The sequence below is a fragment of the Mirounga angustirostris genome, unplaced genomic scaffold (assembly GCF_029215605.1).
Source record: "Mirounga angustirostris isolate CCGP_5_RB_7025 unplaced genomic scaffold, mMirAng1.0.hap1 SCAF_6, whole genome shotgun sequence".
Classification (NCBI taxonomy): Eukaryota; Metazoa; Chordata; class Mammalia; order Carnivora; family Phocidae; genus Mirounga; species Mirounga angustirostris.
The window spans coordinates 58,314,094-58,326,103 of NW_026991714.1; the positions used below are offsets into that span (position 1 = coordinate 58,314,094).

The window sequence follows — 12,010 nt, forward strand, 5'->3', positions numbered from 1 at the left end:
AGGGGGAGTGGGAGAGGGAGAAGCAGGCTTCCCGCGGAGCAGGGAGCCCAATGCGGGGCTCGATCCCAGGACCCTGGGACCATGACCTGAGCTGAAGGCAGATGCTTAACAACTGAGCCACCCAGGTGCCCCTCAAATCCTTTTTCATTTACTCATTCAACTGAGCACCTTCTCTGTGTCTGACACCACAGGAGGTACTCTGGGAACCTCCTGGAGTATAAATGAAGTACCTGAATCAATATACTTTGCTACCTCTTTTTTTAAAACAAATAATACAGAGAGATTTCGTGCACCCTCTACCCAGTTTTCCCAGTAGTAACATCATGCAAAGTGGCCGTATAATAGCATAGCCGGGATACTGACACTGAGGTAGTCAAGACCCAGGTTTCCATCCCACAAGGACCCCCCTTGTTGCCCGTTTTATAGCCACGCCCACTTCTGTCCCCCCACCCCACCTGCCCCCTCCACCCCCGGCAACCTCTAATCCACTCCCCATTTCTGTAATTTTGTCATTTTAAGAATGGGATCTAACTGGACTCATACGATATGTGTAATGTCTTGGGGTTGTTTTTTTTTTACTCCTCAGGACTCTCTGGGGGTCCTCCAGGTTGTCAGTGTATTGGTGGGTTGTTGCAGTTACTTGCTGGGCAGTGTTCCATGGTATGGACGCCCCAACAGCTTGCTATCCCATCCGCCTGTTGCAGAATCTGGGCTGTTTACGGCTTTTGGCTATTACAAACAAAGCTCCTACAAGCATCGTGTACAGGCTTTTGTGTGAATCTAAGTTTTCATTTCTCTAGAATAAATACCCAGACATGCAATGGCTGGGTCATATGGTAGTTAACACTGTGAGTTTTTCGTTCTTTTTTTTTAAACTGCCAAATTATTTATTTATTTTTTTAATATTTTATTTATTTATTTGACAGAGAGAGATAGCGAGTGCAGGAACACAAGCTGGGGGAGTGGGAGAGGGAGAAGCAGGCTTTCCGCCGAGCAGGGAGCCCGATGTGTGGCTCAATCCCAGGGTCCTGGGATCACGACCCAAGCTGAAGGCAGACGCCTAAAGACTGAGCCACCCAGGCGCCCTTTATTTTGTATTTTTAAAGATTTTATTTATTTACTTGAGAGAGGGAGAGAGAGAGCGCGCACAAGCAGGGGGAGTGGCAGAGGGAGAGGGAGAAGCAGGCTCCCCGTTGAGCAGGGAGCGCAATGCGGAGCTCCATCCTAGGACCCTGAGATCATGACCTGAGCAGAAGTCAGATGCTTAACTGACTGAGCCACCCAGGAGCCCCTAAACTGCCAAACTATTTTCAAAGTGGATGTATCATTTTACATTCCCATTAACAGTGTATGGAGGGAGATGGAATTTTCTGCCATCCTTGCCAACAATTGATGTCACTGTGTTTTTTATTTTAGACATTCTGATACGTGTTTGGTGATCTCTAATTGTGGTCTTAATTTGCATCCCCCCAATTGCTAATGATGTTGAATATCTTTTCGTGTGCTTTTTTTTTTTTTTTTGCCATCTCTACATCTTCTTTGGTAACTATCTCTTCATGTTTTTTGCCCATTTTCTAATTGGATCGCTTGGGTTTTTTTTTTAATGTTGAGTTTTGAGAGTTTCTTTTTCTTTTTTTTTTAAGATTTTATTTTATTTTATTTTGACAGAGAGACACAGCGAGAGAGGGAACACAAGCAGGGGGACTGGGAGAGGGAGAGAGAGAAGCAGGCTTCCCGCTGAGCAGGGAGCCCGGCGCGGGGCTCAATCCCAGGACCCTGGGATCATGACCTGAGCTGAAGGCAGATGCTTAACTGACTGAGCCACCCAGGTGCCCCGAGTTTTGAGAGTTTCTAATCTATTCTAGATACAGGTCTTTTGTCAGATGTAGGTTCGCAAATATTTTCCCTCTGTAGCTTGTCTTCATTTTCTGCAAAGGATCAAAGTGTTTTAATTTTGACAAAATTCAATTATCAATTTTTCCTTTTATAAGTCATGTTAAATCCAAGAACTCTTTTTTTTTTTTTTAAGATTGTATGTATTTATTTATTTCAGAGAGGGAAAGAGCACACAAGTGGTGGGGGGAGAGGCAGAGGGAGAGGGAGAAGCAGACTCCTCACTGAGTAGGGAGCCCGATGCAGGGCTCAATCCCAAGACCCTGGGATCATGACCTGAGCCGAAGGCAGATGCTTAAGTGACAGAGCCACCCAGGTGCTCCAAATCCAAGAATTCTTTGCTTATCCCTAAATGTCAAAGGTTTTTCCCTATGTGCTTTCCTTTTTTTTCTCAAAGTTTTACATCTTACATTTAAGTTTGTGATCCATTTTGAGTTAGTTTTCTTTTTTCTTTTTTTTTTTTAATATTTTATTTATTTATTTGAGAGTGAGCACAAGAGGGGGGAGCGGGAGAGGGAGAAGCAGACCCCCCGCCGAGCAGGGAGCCCGATGCGGGACTCGATCCTGGGACTCCAGGATCACGACCTGAGCCAAAGGCAGTCGGCCAACCAACTGAGCCACCCAGGCGCCTGAGTTAATTTTCTTTTTTTTTTTTATATTTTATTTATTTATTTATTTATTTGACAGAGAGAGAGAGGGAGGGAGAGCAGGAACACAAGCAGGGGGAGTGGGAGAGCAAGAAGCAGACTCCCCGCTGAGCAGGGAGCCCAATGTGGGGCTTAATCCCAGGACCCTGGGATCATGACCTGAGCCGAAGGCAGACACTTAACTGACTGAGCCACCCAGGCGCCTCTGAGTTAATTTTCATTTAAAGTGTGAGACTTGGGCTCCTGGGTGGCTCAGTTGGTTAAGCAACTGCCTTCGGCTCAAGTTATGATCCTGGAGTCCCGGGATCGAGTTCTACATCGGGCTCCCTGCTCAGCAGGGAGTCTGCTTCTCCCTCTGACCCTCCTCCCTCTTGTGCTCTCTGTCTCTCATTCTCTCTGTTGCAAATAAATAAAATCTTAAAAAAAAAAAATTTAAAGTGTGAGACTTAGGTTGAGGCCCTTCTTTTCCCCTTCCTACCCCCCATGCATGTCCTTTTGCCCCAGCACCATGTATTAAAAGGCTGTATTTTCTTCCTTGAATTGCTTTGGCACCTTTGTCAAAAATCAGTTGGATGTATTTGTGTGGGTATATTTTTGGTTTCCTATTCTGTTCCATTGATCTATGTGTCTATCCCTTTGCCAATATCATTCAGTTTTTATTACTATAGCTATCTAGTCTTGGAACCATGTAAAACTGATTCCTTCCACTTTCTTCTTCTTTTTTCAAAATTTTGTTAGCTATTCTGGTTCCTTTGCCTTTCCATATGAACTTTAGAATAATCTTGTCTGGGGGTGCCTGGGTGGCTCAGTTGGTTGAGTGTTCGACTTTTGGTTTCAGTTCAGGTCATGATCTCGGGGTCATGAGATAGAGCCCCAAGTCAGCTCTGCACTCAACAGGGAATCTGCTTGAGATTATGTCCCTCTTCCCCACTCCCTCAAATAAATAAATAAATCTTTAGAATAATCTTGTGTATATCTACAAAAATCTTTGAGGGTCTGTTTTTGTTTTGTTTTTTTAAGATTTGTTTAGAGAGAGAGAGAAAGAGAATGAACAGGGGAAGGGGCAGAAGGAGAGAGAGAATCCTGAAGCAAACTCCTTGCTGAGTGTGGAGCGTGGAGTCAGGCCCGGGGTTCAATCCCAGGACTCTGAGATCATGACCTGAGCCGAAACCAAGAGTCGGCTGCTTAACTGACTGAGCCACCCAGGCTCCCCCTTGGAGAGATTTTGATAGGAATTTCAATATTTATGCATTGCATTGTATATCAATTTGGGGCAAATTGACATCTTTTCTATCTTGTCTTCCAGTCCATGAACACAGTACATCTCTTCCATTTATTTAGATTTTCTTTGATTTCTTTCATGAGTCTTTTGTAGTTTTCAAGCATACAAATCCTGTGCATGTTTTGTTAGATTGACACTTAAATATTTCTTTTTAAAAAAATATCGTAGGGGTGCCTGGGTGGCGCAGTCGGTTGAGCATTAGACTCTTGGTTTCAGCTCAGTTCGTGATTTTTCGGGGTCATGGGATTGAGCCCTAAGTCAGGCTCCACGCACAGTGCAAAGTCTGCTTGGGATTCTCTCTCCCTCTCCTTCTGCCCCTCCCCACTGCGCTTGTGTGCTCTCTCTCCCTCTCTCTTAAATAAATAAATCTTTAAAAAAAAAAAAATATATATATATATATATATATATTGTAGGGCACCCGGGTGGCTCAGTCGGTTGAGCTGCTGCCTTCGGCTCGGGTCATGATCCTGGGGTGCTGGGATTGAGCCCTGCATTGGGCTCCCTGCTCAGTGGGAGCCTGCTTCTCCCTCTCCCTCTTCCACTCCCCTCTGCTTGTGATCTCTCTCTTTGTCAAATGGATAAAATCGTAAAAAAATAATAAAATAAAAATAAAAAATATATTGTAAATGTTATATGTTTTTAATTTTGGTGTTCACATGTTCATTGCTAGTATGTAGAAATGCAACTGAATTGTGTGTATTTATCTTGTTTCTGTGTCCTTGCTGAACTCATTTATTAATTCTAGGAGATTTTTATTTTGTAGAGTCTTTGGGATTTTCTATGTACAAAATCATGTTGTCTGCAAATAGGAACAATTTTATTATTTCCCTTCCAATCTGTATACTTTTTATTTCCTTTTCTGGCCTTTTCAACTGGCTAGAACTTCCAGCGCTATGTTGAATAAGAGTGCTATGAGTAGCCATCTTTGCCTTATTCCTGATCTTAGGGAAAAGCATTCAATCTTTAAGCATTAACTATGCTGTTAGCTGTAGGGTTTTTGTAGATGGTCTTTTTCAAGTTGAGAAAGTTCCCCTTTATTCCTATTTTTCTGAGAGTTTTTATCATAAATGAGCTTTGAACCTTATCAAATTATTTTCTGCATTAATTGCTATGATTATGTTAATTTTGTTTTCTGTTAATATGATAGATTACATTGATTGACCTTCAAATATTGAACCAGCCTTGCATCCCTGGAATGAACTCCATTTAGGCATGTTCTATTATTATTTTTGCATATTGCTGAATTCTATTTGCTTAATCTGGTGTTAAGGATTGTTGCATCTATATTCATGTGGGATATTGTTCTGTAGTTTTCCCTCCCTCTTTCTCTTTGTTGTTTTGTCTGGTTTTGGCTTCATGGTAATACTAGCTTTGTAAAGTGAAATGGGAACTGTTCCCTCCTATTTCCTAGAAGGAATTGTGTAGGATTGGAAATAATTCTTCCCTAAATGTTTGGTAGAATTCTCCAGTGAAACTATCCCATCCTGGGGATTTCTTTTTGGGGAGTTTTTGTTTATCTATTTGGTGGTTGAAAATGTATTTATTTTTCTTCAAATGATCTTTTCAAGCAATAAATAAAAACAGGCATGTTGACTTTTCTAGAAAATAAAACCAAACAAAAAAATCCCCTAAACTATATACATCCTACATAAATACAAGCATATCAAATGTAAAAATGACATCACTTTGAAAGATGGGTCTATTAACAAAAGTTACAAGTATTGCATTGCTCTGTCTTCAAGAATCCTCTTCCCCATATGACTCATAAGCTCTAAGGATGGGTAGGGTGCTCCTGGGGGACAGGGGTATCTTCAAGAGGTGAAACTCCTCCATCTTGCTTGCTAGACAAGGAAAATTTAAGGGAAAACCTCAACATCTTTTTGGGGAGTTTTTAAATTAAAATTTCAATTTCCTTAATAGTTATGGGGCTATTCAAATGATCTATTTTATATTAATTGTGGTAGGTTTTCTTTTGAGAAACTGGTCCATTTCATCTAAGTTCTCAGATTTATGTGTCTGGAGTTGTTCAGAGTATTCATTTAATATCTTTTTGATGTCTGCAGGGTCTGTAGTGATATCCCCTGTTTCATTCCTGATATTGGTAATTTGTATTTTCTTTCTTTCTTGTTAGTCTTAACTACAGATTTGTCAATTTTCTTGATCTTTCAAAAGACTCAGCTCTTTGTTTTGTTGATTTCTGCTCTTCTTATTTCCTTCATCCTGCTTGCTTTGAGTTTAATTTGCTCCTCTTCATTGTTGGAGGTTTAGATTATCAGTTTGAGATATTTCTTCTTTCTTATGTGTGCATTTTTAGTGCTATAAATTTTCCCCATGGTACTGCATTAGCTATGTCTCACAAATTTTAATATATTGTATTTTTATTTTTATTTGATTCAATATCTTTTTAAATTTACCTTGAGTTTTCCTCTTTAGTCATGGATTATTGAAAAGAATGCTGTTTCCAAGTGGTTGGATCCCTTTTTGTTATCATTCTGTTATTGGTTTCTGTTTTAATTCCATTATATTTAGAGAACATGCTCTGTACAATTTCAATTTATTTTAAATTTGTTGAAGTTTGTTCACAAGATATGGTCTATTTTGGTCAGTGTTCCATAGGCACTTGAAAAGAATGTATATTCTTGCTTTTGTTGGTAGAATGCTATATAAGTGTTGGTTAGATCCTGATGATTAATGGTTGTCAAATTCATCTATATGCTGGCCTGATTTTCTGTCTAATTGTTCTACCAATTGCTGAGGGAAGAATGTTGAAGTCTCCAGCTGTAATTGTGGATTTGTCTATCAGTTTTTGCTTCACTTATTTTGCAGCTTTTTTGTTTGGTGTATAAACATTTAGGATTGCTATTTGTCTTGGTGGATTGACCCTTTTATCATTATATGATATCCCTCTCTGTCTCTGGGAACTTTTTTGTCCAAATGTTTATTTAAATTCTAGTTAAGGGCGCCTGGGTGGCTCAATCGTTAAGCGTCTGCCTTCGGCTCAGGTCATGATCCCAGGGTCCTGGGATCGAGTCCCACATCGGGCTCCCTGCTCGGCAGGAAGCCTGCTTCTCACTCTCCCACTCCCCCTGCTTGTGTTCCCGCTCTCGCTATCTCTCTCTCTCTCAAATAAATAAATAAAATCTTTTAAAAAAAATAAAAAATAAAAAATAAAAAAGTAAAAAATAAATTCTAGTTAATTAACATACAGTACAATATTGGTTTCAGGAGTAGAATTCAGTCATTCATCACTTACATACAACACCCAGTGCTCATCATAACAAGTGCCTTCCTTAATACCTACCACTCATCTAGCCCAACCCCTACCCTCTGGTAACTTTCTTTGCTCCAAAGTCTGCTCTGCCTGATATTAATATAACTATTCTTATTTTCTTTTGATTAACATTTGCATGTTATTCATGCTATTCTTTTACTTTCAACCTGTGTATATCATATCATATCATATCATATCATATTATATTTGAAGTGAATTCTGTGTAGAGATCAGGTAGTTATGTTTTAAATATACTCAGGAAATTTATCTTTCAATTGTTATATTTAGACCATTTACATTTAATGCAATAATTGTTATGTCAGAGTTTAAGTCTGCCATTTTATCTTTTGTTTCCCTTTCTTCTCCCCATGTCACTGTTTTCATTTTCCTGTCTCCCTTGGCTGTTTGAGCATTCTTTAGAATTCTGTCTTCATTTATCTACAGTATTTGTGAGGCTATCTCTCTGTATAGCTTTTTCAGTGATTGCTCTAGCTATTACATAATATATATGCATATGTTATCACAGTCCACTGATGTCACTGTTTTAACAGTCTGAGTAAAGATTAGAAACCTTACCCCTTTTTACATTCCTTTACCATCTATTTATAATTATTTTAAATATTTTCTCTGGGGTGCCTGGGTGGCTCAGTCATTCAGTGTCTGCCTTCGGCTCAGGTCATGATCTGAGGGTCCTGGGATCGAGCCCCGCATGGGGCTCCTTGCTCAGGAGGGAGCCTGCTTCTCCCTCTCCCGCTCCCCCTGCTAGTGTTCCTTCTCTTGCTTCTTCTCTCTCTGTCAAATAAATAAATAAGGGGCGCCTGGGTGGCTCAGTCAGTTAAGCATCTGCCTTCAGCTCAGGTCATGATCCCAGGGTCCTGGGATTGAGCCCCACGTCCAGCTCCCTGCTCAGTGGGGAGCCTGCTTCTCCCTCTCTCACTCCCCCTGCTTGTGTTCCCTCTCTCGCTGTGTCTCCCTCTGTCAAATAAATAAATAAAATATTTTTAAAAAAAGGGGGGGCGCCTGGATGGCTCAGTCGTTAAGTGTCTGCCTTCGGCTCAGGTCATGATCTCAGGGCCCTGGGATCGAGCCCCGCATCGGGCTCCCTGCTCAGCGTGAAGCCTGCTTCTCCCTCTCCCACTCCAGCTGCTTGTGTTCCGTCTTTCGCTGTGTCTCTCTCTGTCAAATAAATAAAATCTTTAAAAAAATAATAATTAAAATAATAAAATAAGTAAACATTTTCTCTGCATACATTTAGAACCACATAAGGTGGTTGTTATAATTTTTGCTTGAACTGCAAATATAATTTAGAAGGCTTAAGAGGAGAAGGGAAATCTATTGTATTTACCCATATTTTTGCTTATCCTGTTCTTTATTCTTTTTTGATGTTCTGTTTCTTCTTTTATTGTTTCTTTTCTGTTTAGAGAATGTCTCTTAGTCATTCTTTCAGGGTAGGTCTACTGGCTACCAATTGTCTTAGTTTCCCATTATCTGAGACTACCTTGATTTCCCCTTCATTTCTGAAGGATATTTTTGTTGGATATAGGATTCTGGGTTGACAGTTTTTTCTCTCAGCTTTTGGGATGGAAGCCAAGGCTCCTCCCTCAGCCTTTGTTTTTTGTTTTTTGTTTTTTAAAAAAGATTTTATTTATTTATTTGAGAGAGAGAGAAAACATGAGAGGGGATAGGGTCAGAGGACGAAGCAGACTCCCTGCCGAGCAGGGAGCCTGACGCGGGACTCGATCCAGGGACTCCAGGATCATGACCTGAGCCGAAGGCAGTCGCTTAACCAACTGAGCCACCCAGGTGCCCCCTCCCTCAGCCTTTGCTGGTGGGAGCAGGTGTGGGCTACATTACTTGTTTTTGTTTTTTGTTTGTTTGGTTAGCTGGAGTAAAGTGGTTTTGTCTAAAAATTTTCTGTCTCGCTAGGTGCCCCTTTGCTGGTCCTTTGGCAGAAAGTGCAGGCTATTGTTTGCAACCCTTGCTGTTTCTAGGTTGTTAAGATTCTTCCCTCCAGGGCACCTGGGTGGCTCAGTTGGTTAAGCGACTGCCTTCGGCTCAGGTCATGATCCTGGAGTCCCGGGATTGAGTCCCGCATTGGGCTCCCTGCTCGGCGGGAGTCTGCTTCTCCCTCTCCCACTCCCCGTTTGTGTTCCCTCTCTCGCTGTGTTTTTCTCTGTCAAATAAATAAATAAAATCTTTAAAAAAAAAAAAAAAAGATTCTTCCCTCCACATCTGGGATATAAGGCAAAAAGAAAACTCAGGAAAATCACTGCTATGTTGTTCCTTGGGTCCCAATGTCCCTAGCCAGTCTGACTTCTCTCCACCTTCAGTGTCTTCTTATATTTGCTTTATATATAATGACACGGTTTTTAGTTGTAGTTAACAGGAGGAATAGACAAAAACATGTCTACTCCAGCTTTCTAAGAAATGGAAGTTCTCAAATAAGTGATGGGGGTTTTACAGCTATAAGCACTGTGCACATTAATATTGCTAAGCTTGCAGAATAACAACTCCTTCCTCTGAGACAAATTTAAGGGTGAGCTTGTAGATGGAAAATCAGTGCCATGCTTAGATGAATATTTGTAATAAAGGAGGTTTTGGTGCTGGTTTTCTACATATAGCAGGATAGAAAATTATCACCTAAAGGTGATAATAAGGGAAATTTCACAAAGAAATTCCTCTTGCTTCCTGAAACTCCCCATGTCTCCTGCATGATTGAATGAAGCACAGAGGCCCCGTGTCCCTCCATGAACTGTGTTTCAGTCTGTGGCTTCATCTGCTGCCTCTCATTCTGTGTATAATGACAGGCCCACAGGACCACATGGCCAGAGTGGCCACATCTAGAGGAGAAACAAGACAGACATAAGTTTGCTTTTTAAAAGAAAGCTATTATTTTTTTCTGGGTAATCATGATTAAAAAACAGTCAGATAAGGCTTTTCTTGGCTAAATTAGTTTTAAGGAGGGTAATGAATCATCAGATGGACAATGCGTGCTAAGATCATTATTTTTAGATAAGTCCCTTACAGTAATATATTAGCCGATGAATGAACAAAAGGAAATTTGTAAATATAAATACTACTGAACAATACTGTTCCTACATTTTACATGTTTATTTGTTCCACAAACATTTATTCAGTGTCTGTTAAGAGCTCTTTTCAAAACAGATGACTCCTTTAAAACTGTTCAGTATCTTCTGGGGTGATTGAAAAATTCTGAAACTTGGGGCACCTGGGTGGCTCAGATGGTTAAGTGTCTGCCTTTGGCTCAGGTTGTGATCTCCAGGTCTTGGGATCGAGCCCCACGTCGGGCTCCTGGCTCAGCGAGGAGCCTGCTTCTCCCTCTGCCTCTCCCCACTGCTCATGCTCTTTCTTTCTCCCTCTGTCTCTCTCTCTCCCAAATGAATAAATAAAATCTTTTAAAAAATAAAGAAAAAAAATTTAAAAAGAAAAAAAAGAAAGAAAAATTTTGAAACTAGAGAGAGGTTTTGGTTGCAAACAATGTGAATGCACCAAATGCCACTGAATTATAAACATTAAAATGGTTAATTGTACATGAATTTCACCTAAATTAAAAAAAAAAAAAACTATATACAATACATGATCCTAGACTGGATCCTATGTTGGAAGAAAAAAATGCTAAAGGACATTATTGAGTCGGTTGACAAAACTGGAACATGGACGGTAAATTCCTATTTCAATGTGAAATATTCTGAAGCTGAAGAGTGCACTCCAGTTATGTAAGAGAATCTCATTCTTAGGAAATACAGAGTAAAGTATTTGGGGTAAAGGGGCATGAATTGTGCAACTTGCATTCAAATGCTTCAGAAGAAATATGTACATATAGAGAAAACAAAGGTTATGGCAAATGAGGCAAAATGTTAACAACAGGTGAACTTGAATAAAGAGTACACAGTTTTATTCTTACAACTTTTGGTAAGTTTGAAACTTTTCAAATAAAAAGATTTTTTAAAAACATACAACATTTACTAACATAATATAATAAAATTAAATTAAATTTTAAAAAACCCAAACGTACAACATTCAGTGGTTTCCCACTGAGCTTATGACGAAATCCAGCCTCCCACTTGGGACTGGAAACCCCTTCAGCACCCGACTTTCACACCTGTGTGGTCTCATCAGTGTTCTGAAATGTGTTTAAGCCACACCAGCTGCATTTCTGGCATTTCCACTGCCGGGACACACACCGCGCTCCTTTCTGCTTCAGACCGCTATCCTCTCTCCTCAGGTGCCTCAAACACACTGTTGGCTCCTCTCTCCCTCAGCTCAGGTGTTGCCTGCTCAGGGTGACTTTCTCTACCTCAGTCTAGCTGAAGAAAGCCTCCCTGACCCTGCACCTCTTGTGAGTCTCTGTTCCTTCATACAACGAAGTCACATTATGATATTATCCTATCAATTTATCTATCTGTTGTTCCTTGTCTCTCTGCCACTGTTGGAATTTAAACTTTGTGAGGCAGGAAATCTTGTACATTTTGGAATCTTTAACCCCAGAACAATGCTCAGTACCTAGGGGTGCTCAGCTGACACTGGTTGAGTGATTGAAAGAAGGGTCATCCCAGTTGCTAGGTCCTAGAAAGGGAAATGAAAAAGCATAAAAGAACATGGACCAAGTCGTGCCCTTGAACCTCACTCTCCTACCCCTAACACACTCATACACACTCACACCGGGCCCCTTTTTGGGTATTCCACCCTGCCTTGACCTCCCTCATTCTGAACTCTTCCTGTCCCCACACCTCACCTCTCTGACCAGTCAGCCCTCAGCTTGGCTCCCTGGGTCTACTGTTCCAATGACAGCTTTCTTCAAGTTCCATCCTTAGCCCCCTTCTTTGCTAGCTTGGTTCTCTCTCCCCAGGCGTTATTCATCTGTTCTCCAGCCTTTGTGTGTGTGTATGTGTGTGT

At 40.7% G+C, this 12,010-nt stretch overlaps 1 protein-coding gene across 1 annotated transcript in view; it reads left to right on the top strand.

The window, feature by feature from the left end:
- Window positions 1-12,010, top strand: part of ADCY10 (adenylate cyclase 10) — a 77,411-nt gene that overhangs the window by 33,966 nt on the left and 31,435 nt on the right. The gene's annotated exons all lie outside the window — the stretch shown is intronic.